This window comes from Protopterus annectens, chromosome 2.part0 (assembly GCF_019279795.1).
Source record: "Protopterus annectens isolate FY-2018-M chromosome 2.part0, PAN1.0, whole genome shotgun sequence".
Classification (NCBI taxonomy): domain Eukaryota; kingdom Metazoa; phylum Chordata; order Ceratodontiformes; family Protopteridae; genus Protopterus; species Protopterus annectens.
In genome coordinates, this window is record NC_056728.1 from 705,502,239 (window position 1) to 705,513,723 (window position 11,485).

At 43.2% G+C, this 11,485-nt stretch overlaps 1 protein-coding gene across 1 annotated transcript in view; it reads right to left on the reverse strand.

The window, feature by feature from the left end:
* The window catches only part of NFKB1 (nuclear factor kappa B subunit 1), a 772,892-nt gene that overhangs the window by 509,225 nt on the left and 252,182 nt on the right, over positions 1 to 11,485 (reverse strand). The window lies entirely within an intron of this gene.

Here is an 11,485-nt window from a genome sequence, read left to right on the forward strand (position 1 = left end):
ATAAGGTATTAAAAGTATTGACTGCCTCGTTGAGTAGAAGAGTTTTTACGGCAGGCCATTTAAAAGCTTTCAGTGTATTGAAGGAGTCTGTTGGATTTAGAAAGGTTTCAGGATGTTTTAAGTTTGCAATTGGTACTTCTATGGGTATAGGCTGGAAGGTGATTGGTAAGTGAGTTTGGATAGGTTCCAGAGATTGTAAAATTACTAGGATCAAAGACCAGTATCTAGTCTAGAAATGCATCTTTATTGTTGGTATTATTAAATCTAGTGCATGTTTTGATATGTTGTGTGTAACCATAAAGGTTTATACTAGCTGAGGAAAAGTTTGATGTATGGTTTTGTTATTCAATATTTACATCGACGTATGATTTTTCATAATGTATATTATTAGTTGTCCACGACAGGATTTTTTCTAAAGTTGTTATATTATTTCCAGGTGGGCTATACAACGTAACAAAACATATCTTTTCTTTTTATTATTAAGCTTTTAGCAGTGTTATAAATATTTTGTCATTTTTGGAATTTTGGGATGTTGCCTAAATAGGGAGAGAAATTGTATGAACATTGATAAATTAAGGATACCCCACCTGTTTTGTTGTGGTGCCTATAATCTCGGATAATACTGTTGCCTGGAGGGAGTAGTTCAGACTCTTTAATGTTAGGCTTAAGCCAGGTTTCTGTGATAGCAAGAATATCAGGGTTATACTGTGCTATCAAGGCCATGTAGTTCTACAGTTTTGTTACAAATGCAAGGGAGGTTGACAATGACAATATTCAATTTTTTGGAAGATCAAGGAGAGAATGATGGCGTAAGGGGTTTGATGTGCTAGCCAGTGCAACTGTGACAGTTTCCAAGATAAAGGCTAATTCCTTAAGGACACATAAAAACAACATATCTATCTATCTATCTATATATATATATATATATATATATATACACACACACACACACACACACACACATATATATATATATATATATATATATATATATAATTTTATTATTTATTTTATTTTATTTATATTTGTTGACCGGGAGTGTCCGACTGGACGTAGGTCCATTTTCAGCAGAGGCCCGGGGAGAAAAGCTCCACAGTTAAAATAAACAGACAGTAGTTACATTGGATTACATAGTGATTAACAATTTACATAGCAATTACTTACAACATATTTACAGATGAAGAACATAGTACATCAGTAGACAACTAGAATCTTTATCTGTGAAGTACATAACAGACATTATATATATCTAAGGATCACCTTTAATAAACCAAATGTTCAATTTACCGACAACTGGAAGAGCAAGGTATATCACCGACAGTGCACTTTCCTGACACCTGATTGGCCAACGATATTAGAAATGTAACAAAGGCAGTGGAATGCCAGAACGAGTGTCCATGACGTGAAAATGGAAGACGTGCCATCACCAGGACCAGGAGTGGTTGGGAAGACCTACCCTGTAGTGCACTCGCAAAGGGGGAAGGAGATGTTGCAACTAGAAGGCTACCTGTACCATTTAGAGGGCAGCACACGTAACAAGTGCTATTGGGGATGCAAGGAGAAAAAAGCCTTACACTGTAAGGGCAGAGCGGTAACCATCAAAGGCTCTGATGGAGAGGAATTACTTAAAACAGTCGACCATGACCATAGTGCGGATCCCAGTGAGACTGAGCGGTATAAAGTGTCTAATGATGTGAAGGTGCTTGCTCAGTACAGCAGAGACATCCCATGTTCTATTGTGGAGGACGCATTAGCGTCCACGTCAACTGCTGCCATGCATAATATACCAGATAGAAAGACCCTACTACAGAGAATAGGCAGGGTGCGTAGAAAATATCAGTTAACGCCAGGTGGGTGTGAGCTAACGCTGATGAGCATAGATGCAGCAGTTACAAACTGAAGGAAGGCTGTTTTGTGGTGAAGCACATGGTGGACACATCCACTGAAACCATAATATATGCATTTGCCACAGTAACTAACCTGTCAGACCTTAGCAGAGCCACAATCTGGATGATGGATGGCACTTTTTTTCAGAAAGGGGTTACATGTTGGCAGCTATACAGTATCCATGGCTTGCCAACGTTTGGGTCGTACAGCACGGTTATACCCCTGTTCTATGCTCTCATGAGTAAGAAATCACTCAAGTGTTATAACTACCTTTGGCATGCGTTATTTAGTCTCTTGGCAGAACATAACTTTGATTGTAATGTGAAGTACATTCTGTGCGATTTCCAGATAGCTGCACTGAAAAGTACTAGGCTGAATTTCTCCAATGTTCAGTCCAAAGGGTGTTTATTTCACTTTGGACAGAACATATGGAGGAAAGTACAAGGTCTGGGTCTTGCCTCCATATGCAACACTGATATGCCATTCCAGTTGTCCATTAAGTCCTTAGTTGCCCTAGCCTTTCTGTAAGAAGAGGAAGTCATACACACATTTGAGTTGGTAAAGGACATGACATCTAAAGAAGGTCATGAGCTTGTGAAGTATTTTTCTAATTATTACGTGTATGGTAGGCTGCGAAGGTTCCACACCCGGACAACCACTTCTATGTGGTTTCCTCCCTTATTCCCAATAAAGTTTTGGAATGTATCTGAACTGAATCAGTTATTCTTGCCCCGTACTCAGAAAGTACAGTTTTGTACCTACCATAAATGTAGATGTTCAAGTGCTGATACAGCTGCAGTAATCACAGATGGGTTTTCAGCTGTCAGGCGGTCCCTCGGTCGGCCGAATTCCAAAGTCTTGGTCCGGCGTCGGTTGTTGTCGCTTACTCTTCTGACGTCAGGAAGGCCAGAGTATATAAGACACAGCCGACGCCATGTTCTTCAGTCTTTCTTGCCCCAGATGTCAGGTGCCCCCCAAAAGGAAGGCAATACATAATAAATCTAATCCACAAATGTAAGCAAATAAAACATAGCAGGATAACCCAGTCAGCATGTATGAAGAGGTATTCAGGCCCCATGGCCTTACCAAGTGGGGAAGGAGGGTGGGAAACCTGTACTGCAGCTGTATCAGCACTCGAACATCTACATTTATGGTAGGTACAAAACTGTACTATGTTCATCGTGCATACAGCTGCAGTAATCACAGATGGGTAGAGTCCCAAAGCTATGCATAGGGTGGTAGGTACTATAAGGAACTGGGTTGAGCCAGAATGCCCTGCAAAACAGCAGTGGCAAAGCCTGCTCTTGTTCTGGAATACAAGGGCAGATGGTAGTGTTTTGTGAAGGTATGTACGGAACTCCAAGTGGCTGCCTCCAAGATATCTTTAGTAGGCACACCTCTGAGGAAGGCTGTAGAGGTGGCTGTGGCCCTGGTGGAGTGAGATCTGATACCAGTAGGGACAGGTTTCCCATGATAGGAGTAACAAAAGCGTATGCAGTGACCAATCCAGTTGGAAATGGTCTGTTTGGTAACAGGCTTCCCTGGACCCCCCACAGCATAGGACACAAAGAGTTGTTCTGATTTCCTAAAGTACTTTGTTCTGTCCAAATAGTAACGTAGCTGCCTATGGATGTCTAAAGAGTGAAGCAGCCTTTCCCCTTTGTTTTGAGGGTTAGGGTAAAAGGTAGGAAGGTGGATGGCTTGGTTTAAGGCTACCCTAGATACCACTTTAGGCATAAAAGAAGGGTTGGTACGAAGGGAAACCCTGTCCTGATGGAAGATGAGGAAGGGCTGCACCGCCATGAGGGCCTGTAGCTCAGAAACTCTACGAGCTGAAGTGATGGCCAGAAGGAAAGCTGTTTTCCAGGACAAATATTGTAAATCTGTTGAGGCAGCAGGTTCAAAGGGAGGCAATTTCAATTTTTCTAGTATGTAATTAAGGTCCCAAGCTGGTATTGGTTGTTTCCTTGGAGGTCTTATGTTCTTAGCCCCTCTGAGGAACTGTTGTAAGAGTGGGTGTGAGAATAAAGGAGGATCCGTGTTGAATTCTGCAGAAATTGCTGAGGCATGTATTTTGATTGAGGAAAATGAAAGTCCACTGCTCAGTAGTTCAGCTAGGTACTGTAAAACCTGAGGCAAGTTCAATTTTCTAGGGTCCTGCCCTCTTTTCTCATTCCAACAGCAAAACCGCTTCCATTTTGTGGAGTAAGCTTTTCTAGTAGATGGTCTTCTGGCCTCCAAAATGACATCCTGCACCTCCTTGGAGAGTAGAGTTTGATGTGGTGTTAAGGAATTTTCCATGCAGCGAGGTTGAGTGTTTTCAGCTGACTGTGAAGGGTTTTGAAATTGTTCTGCGTCAGCAGTAGAGGCATTAGAGGCAGGGGCCAGGGAGGAGTATGTGTTAGGCTCCTCAGGAGTGGATACCAGTGTTGCCTCGGCCAGTCTGGAGCAATCAGTATCATCCTCGGCTTGTCTGTTCTTGCTTTCAAAAGTACCTTGGGCAGGAGAGGTAGAGGTGGGAATGCATAAACTGACCAAGTTGTCCAACTGAAGGAAAGGGCGTCCACTTTCCAGGCCTTTGGATGGAAGGTCCTTGAGCAAAACCTTTTCAATTGATGGTTCCTGTGGGAAGCAAAAAGATCTATATCTGGCCTCCCCCACGTTTGAACTATCTCTGTAAACACCTGTGGATGTAGCTTCCATTCGTGTGGGTCTGTCATATTTCTGCTCAGGGTGTTTGCCAATGTGTTTTCCATCCCTGGCAAGTACTGTGCTTGAAGTTCGATTTGTCTTTCCAGAGCCAAGTTCCAAAGGGTCATGGCTAGTCTGCACAAGGGGTAAGAGTGAGTTCCTCCTTGTTTGTTTATGTACCACATTACTGTGGTGTTGTCTGTTCTTATGAGCAATTGTCCTGGATGCAGGAAGTCCTTGAACGCTGTGATTGCATTTATTACTGCCAGCATTTCTTTTTGATTGATGTGAAGGTGCTTTTCTTTTTGGGGCCATCTGCCCTGAATGCACCTGTCCTTCATGTGCGCCCCCCAGGCATAATCTGAGGCGTCTGTGGTTATGACTTGTGTTGCTTGAGGCTTGCAGAATGGAAGGCCTGTGTTTACTTGGCATGCTTGGGCCCACCATAGGAATTCCTTTTGTAGACAGGGAATTATTGGAATAATTGCTTCCAAGCTGTGACTGTGTTGAGACCATAGATTTTTTATGTACCACTGAAGTTTCCTCATGTGCAGCTTTGCACAGAAGAATGCAAGATGCCATGAATCCCAGAGCCTGCAGGATTTTCCTTGCAGTAAGCCTGGTACTTTTTGCTAGTATTTTGAAGTACTGAGATAATTGCCCTTGTTTTTCTGGCGTAAGGTATGCCGTCTGGGTGTTTGTGTCCAAGCTGGCACCCAGGAAGGTTATTTTCTGAGAAGGTGTTAGCTTTGATTTCTCCTTGTTGATGGTGTATCCCAGAGAAAGCAGTAATCGTGTCACATATGCCAGGTGTTTCAGTAGTATATGTTTGCTGTCCGCTTGGATCAGGCAGTCGTCCAGATAAGGGTAAATTTGTATCCCTTGAAGTCTGCAGTAGGCAATCACTGATGCCAGGCACTTGGTAAATACTCTGGGCGCAGTAGATAAGCCAAAGGGCAATGCAGAGAATTGATAGTGGATTGAACCTGCAAGAAATCTGAGGTATCTTCTGCAGCTTTGTCTGATTGGGACATGCAGGTATGCCTCCTTGAGGTCCAATGTTACCAGCCAAAACTCCTTGCCCAGCATGGGAAGAAGTTGCTGTAATGTGAGCATCTTGAATTTTGGTACGAGAAGAAATGTGTTTAGGATGGATAAGTCCAGAATGGGTCTCCAGTCGGTTCCTTTTCTTGGTACCAGGAAAAGCCTTGAGTAAAAACCTTGACCTTGTTGGTGCGTAGGTACCTTTTGTATAGCCCTCATGTTTAGGAGCTTTGTAATTTGCAGTTGTGCCTCTACCCTTTGATTTTGTGGTAGGTTTGGCATGCCTCTCTTTCTTGGAAGAGTGTGAAATTGGAATTTGTAGCCTCTGTTTATAATGTCCAGTATCCATTTGTCTGTTGTGACAATATGCCAATTGCTTGCAAATAGTGCTAGTTTCCCTCCCAAAGGTGCTGCCAATTGAATCTTGCTTGGCATGGAGATGAGGGAGTCATTGAGTTTGCTTCCTGTACTGTTGTGCACTGTCTTCACCACCTCTTGGGGCTGGAGATTGCCATTGTCTGCCTCTGTATGACCCTTGTGATTGCCCTCTGCCCCTTCCGCGTCTGTATCTGCCTCTTTGGGGCTTGTCAGTGGCTGGAAAGGACCAGTTTTTTGATGGCCAATTCCTGCTAAATCGTGGTGGCTGGACCTGTAAGAAAGCTTTGACAGTTTGCATAGATTTGGCTTTCTCTTCCATTTTTCGTAATATATCCTCAGCATTAGTACCAAAAAGAACATCCTTTTGTAAAGGTGCATCAAGAAGTTTTGCTTTCACATGATCAGGCAGATTTTGTTCCCTAAGCCATGCATGTCTGCGAATGACTGATCCTGTAGCGGCCGCTCTGCTGGAGGCCTCTAGGGCATCATAACCACATTGTAAAGTGTGTTTACCCACTTGTTCTGCACTATGCATCATATCCTGTAACTCTTTTAAATCTGGTTGTTCAGGTTGAGACATTTTGTTTTTTAATTGTGATAACAGGAACTGTTGATATTTAATCATATGAAACTGGCAGTTTAAGGCCCTCATGGCTAGGGTGGCCGAGGTATAAACCTTCTTACCCCACCTTTCTAGAGATCTAGATTCCCTTTCAGCAGGAAGTGGGTTCTTAGCAGTGGAGGCCTTAATTCCCTTAGGGCCTTGAGAAATTGTTTCGGGGTCTGCATTATGGCCTTTGTAAAGGAATTGATGAGAACTAGGTACTCTATAATATCTATCAGGCTTAACTGGTGCAGGAGGCAGTGAATCAGGACTAAAGCAAGCCTCCGAGTAGACATCATCCAGTACCTCTAAAACAGGGGGAATAGCCAAAGGTCTATGCTGAGGTAACCAAAGAAATTCCCTAAGCCTTTTCTTGGAGTCTGAAAAGTCTTTGCCTTCCCAGTGGAAGTGTTCCCTCAAGGTGTGCAAGGTTTCCCCCAAAAGAAAAATCCTCAGGGGGGGATACAGAAGGAATAGACTGCTCTGCAACCGAATCCTCAAAAGGGGAATAAGTGTGTTCCTCAGCATCAGAATGCTCTGATAAAATGGATCCCTGGTCAGAAGAGGGGGATTCCTCCTCCACTCTGGGTCTCTTGTCCGGGGGGGCCTGAGAACCTCTGATAAGAGTGATAAGATCCTCAGCCATTTTAAGCATGTGTTTCTTAGGCATGGGTCCAGGAGATGGGCCTTGTGTAGCAGGCCTAGTGTGATGTCTGGCTGCTTTGGATTTAGTAAAGGCCTTAATAGAGAAAGAGGATGAAGGTCTAAATACACCATGGGTGGATGTAGATCTGTCCACATTAGTAGGCTCGACATAAGTAGGGGCTTCGGTTGTAGTCTGGGAAAGGGCCGAAGAACCAGCGGTCTCGGGTACAGAAGACACCGCCGAAGGAGTGTCATCGGTAGTCAGGGACTGCAAAGGCGTCTCACTGAGAACCGGACCACGTGGAGCCTGTTTCGGCGTGGTGTCGGTGGAGACCGCGGGCCTCGCCTGGCGGTTCTTTTCCTTGCGTTTTTTGGATAAAACGGTAGTCGGAGTATCCGATGACATTTTATAATCAAATGCTTTACCAAAATAGTGTTGGGCGAACTCCGCCCGATGCTTGATAGTGCGTTTATTGAAGGTAGCACAAAAGCGACAGCCCGAGACGTCGTGGTCTGGGCCCAAACAAGGTATGCAAAGGGAATGGAAATCCTTATGCGGTATTTGCTTCCCACAAGAAATACAATTATTAACTTTTTCTGACATCGGTCTGAGGCAAGAAAAGATTCCCCAACGGGGTACTTAGCTTTAAGAAGACTTCGGTTCCAAATATGTTTCGTAATTCAGGAGCTGGCCGACCGGCACTTGCGAACTGCTTCTGCTTCGGGCACCGCGCGGCAAAAAAGACTGAAGAACATGGCGTCGGCTGTGTCTTATATACTCTGGCCTTCCTGACGTCAGAAGAGTAAGCGACAACAACCGACGCCGGACCAAGACTTTGGAATTCGGCCGACCGAGGGACCGCCTGACGGCTGAAAACCCATCTGTGATTACTGCAGCTGTATGCACGATGAACATCTCGGTGAAGTGTGGCACCAGAGACTGAAGTGCTTAGTGATCTAGATGCAATTATGCCCACTTTAAGTTGGGAACAAGACAGCATTGATGAGTTGAGGGTGCATATGGCAACTGGTGTGCCTCCATTTCCTAAGAAATGGAGGTTAGTGGAAAGACATAGTCCATAGTCACTTTCAGCAAGTACAGCTGAATAGAGGTGAATATATAGCTCTGGAGTTTGTTAAGAGCATAGCATGGTTACTGAAAATGTAATGTCAGTGAACTGCTTCAGACTGATTGCTTTGGACGGACTTTGTGTTGGGTTTCCGGCAGTGGGACATTTGTCAATGATCATGTATGGTGGGATGTTGTCTTGAGTATGGCAATTTATGGTGAGATATTGCCTTGAGTATGTATTTGTCACTGTGGGTTTAAGGGGCTATGCACTTTGTCGGTGATTTACTTGTCGGTGTATAGTAGTTTGGTGCTTTCATGTGTCGGCAATAAAGCATGTCGTTGAACTGGTCTTGCTCTTTCAGTTGTCAGTCATTTTAATGTTAGGTCTATTAAAGGTGATCCATATATATATATATACATATATATATATATATATATATATATATATATATTACATACACACACATGAAACCAAACTTCACATGCTTTCATGTGATGTTAAAGGTCTGGCACTGAAGCACTAGACCAAAATAACTTCAGTTTTCCAGATGCAGTTAAGTGTTTTTTTACTATTAATTTTGTTTAAAGTGGCGACGTATAAAGCTATTTGCTTTTTAATTTGATATTGACTAGGGGTCTCAAAAGTTATTAGAGCCTCCTCTACCAGAAATCCCTAGAACCTGGCTGGGTGAGTCAAACACTTGATGGTCCTAAGCACCAAGGAGGCAGAGGAATATATACCTTTCTCCCATCCTTGCTTTTTTTCAGGCCATCATGCTGACCAGCCACCCAGGGAATGGATGTGAGTACAGGGAATGTTAATACAACCCCCAGCACCCATTGAGATATGTCAACTTTATGGAAAGATGCAGTTTCACTGAAGTCTGCTGCAGGATGACATTGTGCAACAGTCCTCCATGGGGCGAAAGCACTAGCAGAGTGCCTCCAGGCTTGCACAATGACATTAAGAAAGGGAAGCTCCATAAGAAACAAACAAGGTGCTCATAAAGGAAGCACTCCCACCCAGATGTAATCTGAGAGTAAACACAAGCAAGATACTAATAAACAAATGCCTCCATACAGGGGATATCATCATAAGGAGTTAGAACAGCTCTAGGACCCAAAAGCTTTGTACGTCAGAAATGAAAATTCCATTGTCTGAATCCTACTCAAATGGAGCCCAGAGAGGCCAAGAACTCTGGAATCCTTATCATAGGGAGTCATGCCATGCTATGTGGGTCTGCATGCACATAGACGAGACAAAGGTGGTGTGTGCTGAGGAAAAGTCTGCACCAGTCCAGGCACTAACAAATAACTTAAATCCCTCTGGATGAAGTTCCACACTCTCAATTATAAGTTAATTTCATAGCTGAATTTCCAATCTAATGTATAGCCATAGACCTTGGTGCAAACTCCCCATGTGATTGCTCCTTGCCCATATCTGAGCAGCCCAGACATGCTATGGGGAAGACTTAGGAGAAAAAGTCTTAGTGTTGTGTACCCTCAGTTCTACAAATGAATAACACAAAGGGATGTCTGACATAAGACTAGGTGGTGAAGGAACCAAGCTAATCAGGTGGGAAAAAAAGCAATACTAACATCTTAAGAAACACTTCCAATGTGGGAGACAAGTGTGCACCTCCCAGGCCTTAGGACCTCCAAAAGACATGGAGGATCAGAGGAGACATGGATTCCCACTAGTCAGGGATGATCCCTGCCTCTGAGAGACATGAGAAATAATGGACCCTATTCTATAAGGCAGTGGCTTTAGTCAATCCTCCAAAGTGGAATATAAAGCAAAACTCCTGAGCAAAACATTGAGAAGAATCCTCCCATCAGTCTCACAATGAGCTGTCTTCTATCATTCTTTTCAATTTGAAATTTGTTGGCAAAGAAACAAAATAAACAGTGTGTGAGTGCAGAAAACGTGAACAGCAGCAAATAACAAACAAACAAAAAAAAAAAAAAAATAAAAACCAAGGAGGGATATTCATGCTCATGTAAATCAATATGTCACATCATAGAGTGCAATATCACAAGTTACTCATCCATCCCTGAGAACAGACACTGCTGACTGCTGGACAGGATAATTTAAACATAGTACTTAAGAAGGTCATTTATGACAGATCTCCAGCTGAGTACAAGGAGTTCCTGAAAGGATGCTCTAACATTGGCCTTCTTCAGAGACACTGTCTCCACTTTGGGATATGAATTTTATGAGTAACAGACTTGCCTGATGGCCTTTCAAATATCTGGGTCAGCTTGTCTAATGGTTTTCTCCTGAAAGACCTTAAACTTGGTGGCCACTAGGTGGATTTAAGAGCTTCAAGCCCTCACCTGCAAAGATCCTTACTTGTTTTTTTCACATTTGCACCAAATGCCTTAGGATGATCCAAACCCATAGCAAATAGTTCTGGAGATGTCACCAAGTCAGTCTTTTCAGCTACCTGTTTTCCTCCCAGGACACAATCCAACATAGTCTGAGATCCATTTCTAGACTAGATGTGTACCAAAAGCACTTGCTTTACACAGGCAAGGTAAATGAACTAAGGAAGACATGCCATCTGTCTCCTTTGCCAAAGATTTGAGCTTAAAAAAGATCATGTATTTACATTTGAAAAGGACTGCCAACTGCAATATTTTTTGTCACCCTCTAGCCCACCATAAACTGGCCAAAAGTTACAGAAACGGAGAAGGAGGAGGTGTTGCTGTTTTGCTGCTTCTCATTCATGTTTCAATAATGCGACTTTTGAAGACATCTGTGTTATAGCCACACGCCTGGCTGGTTCATAGGTTCATCAGACAGGACTATTTGAATTTGTGGTGCAGAAGTAAAGTGTTCTCTAGCATTTGTGTTGCATGATTTGGCCTTCTAAACTTTGCTTCTTTAGACTCTCTGGCTCCTGCCTCCTTTGGGAGATTACCATTTGCAATTCTCAGTTGTCATCCACTACACAGACCAGCTTAAGTAAGACACTAAAGATGTGCGAGTATTCAGCATATCAGCCGATCTTCGAGGACCATCTGGAGGCATGCTTATCACATTCATATCAAGCCCCCACCACTGGACGTGCTGTTATGTACAAGTGTAACAAGTTCATAACTTTACATCACGCTTTAGTTTTTGATGTTGCTCACTCAAGTTGTTTGCATCAAAATTGGAT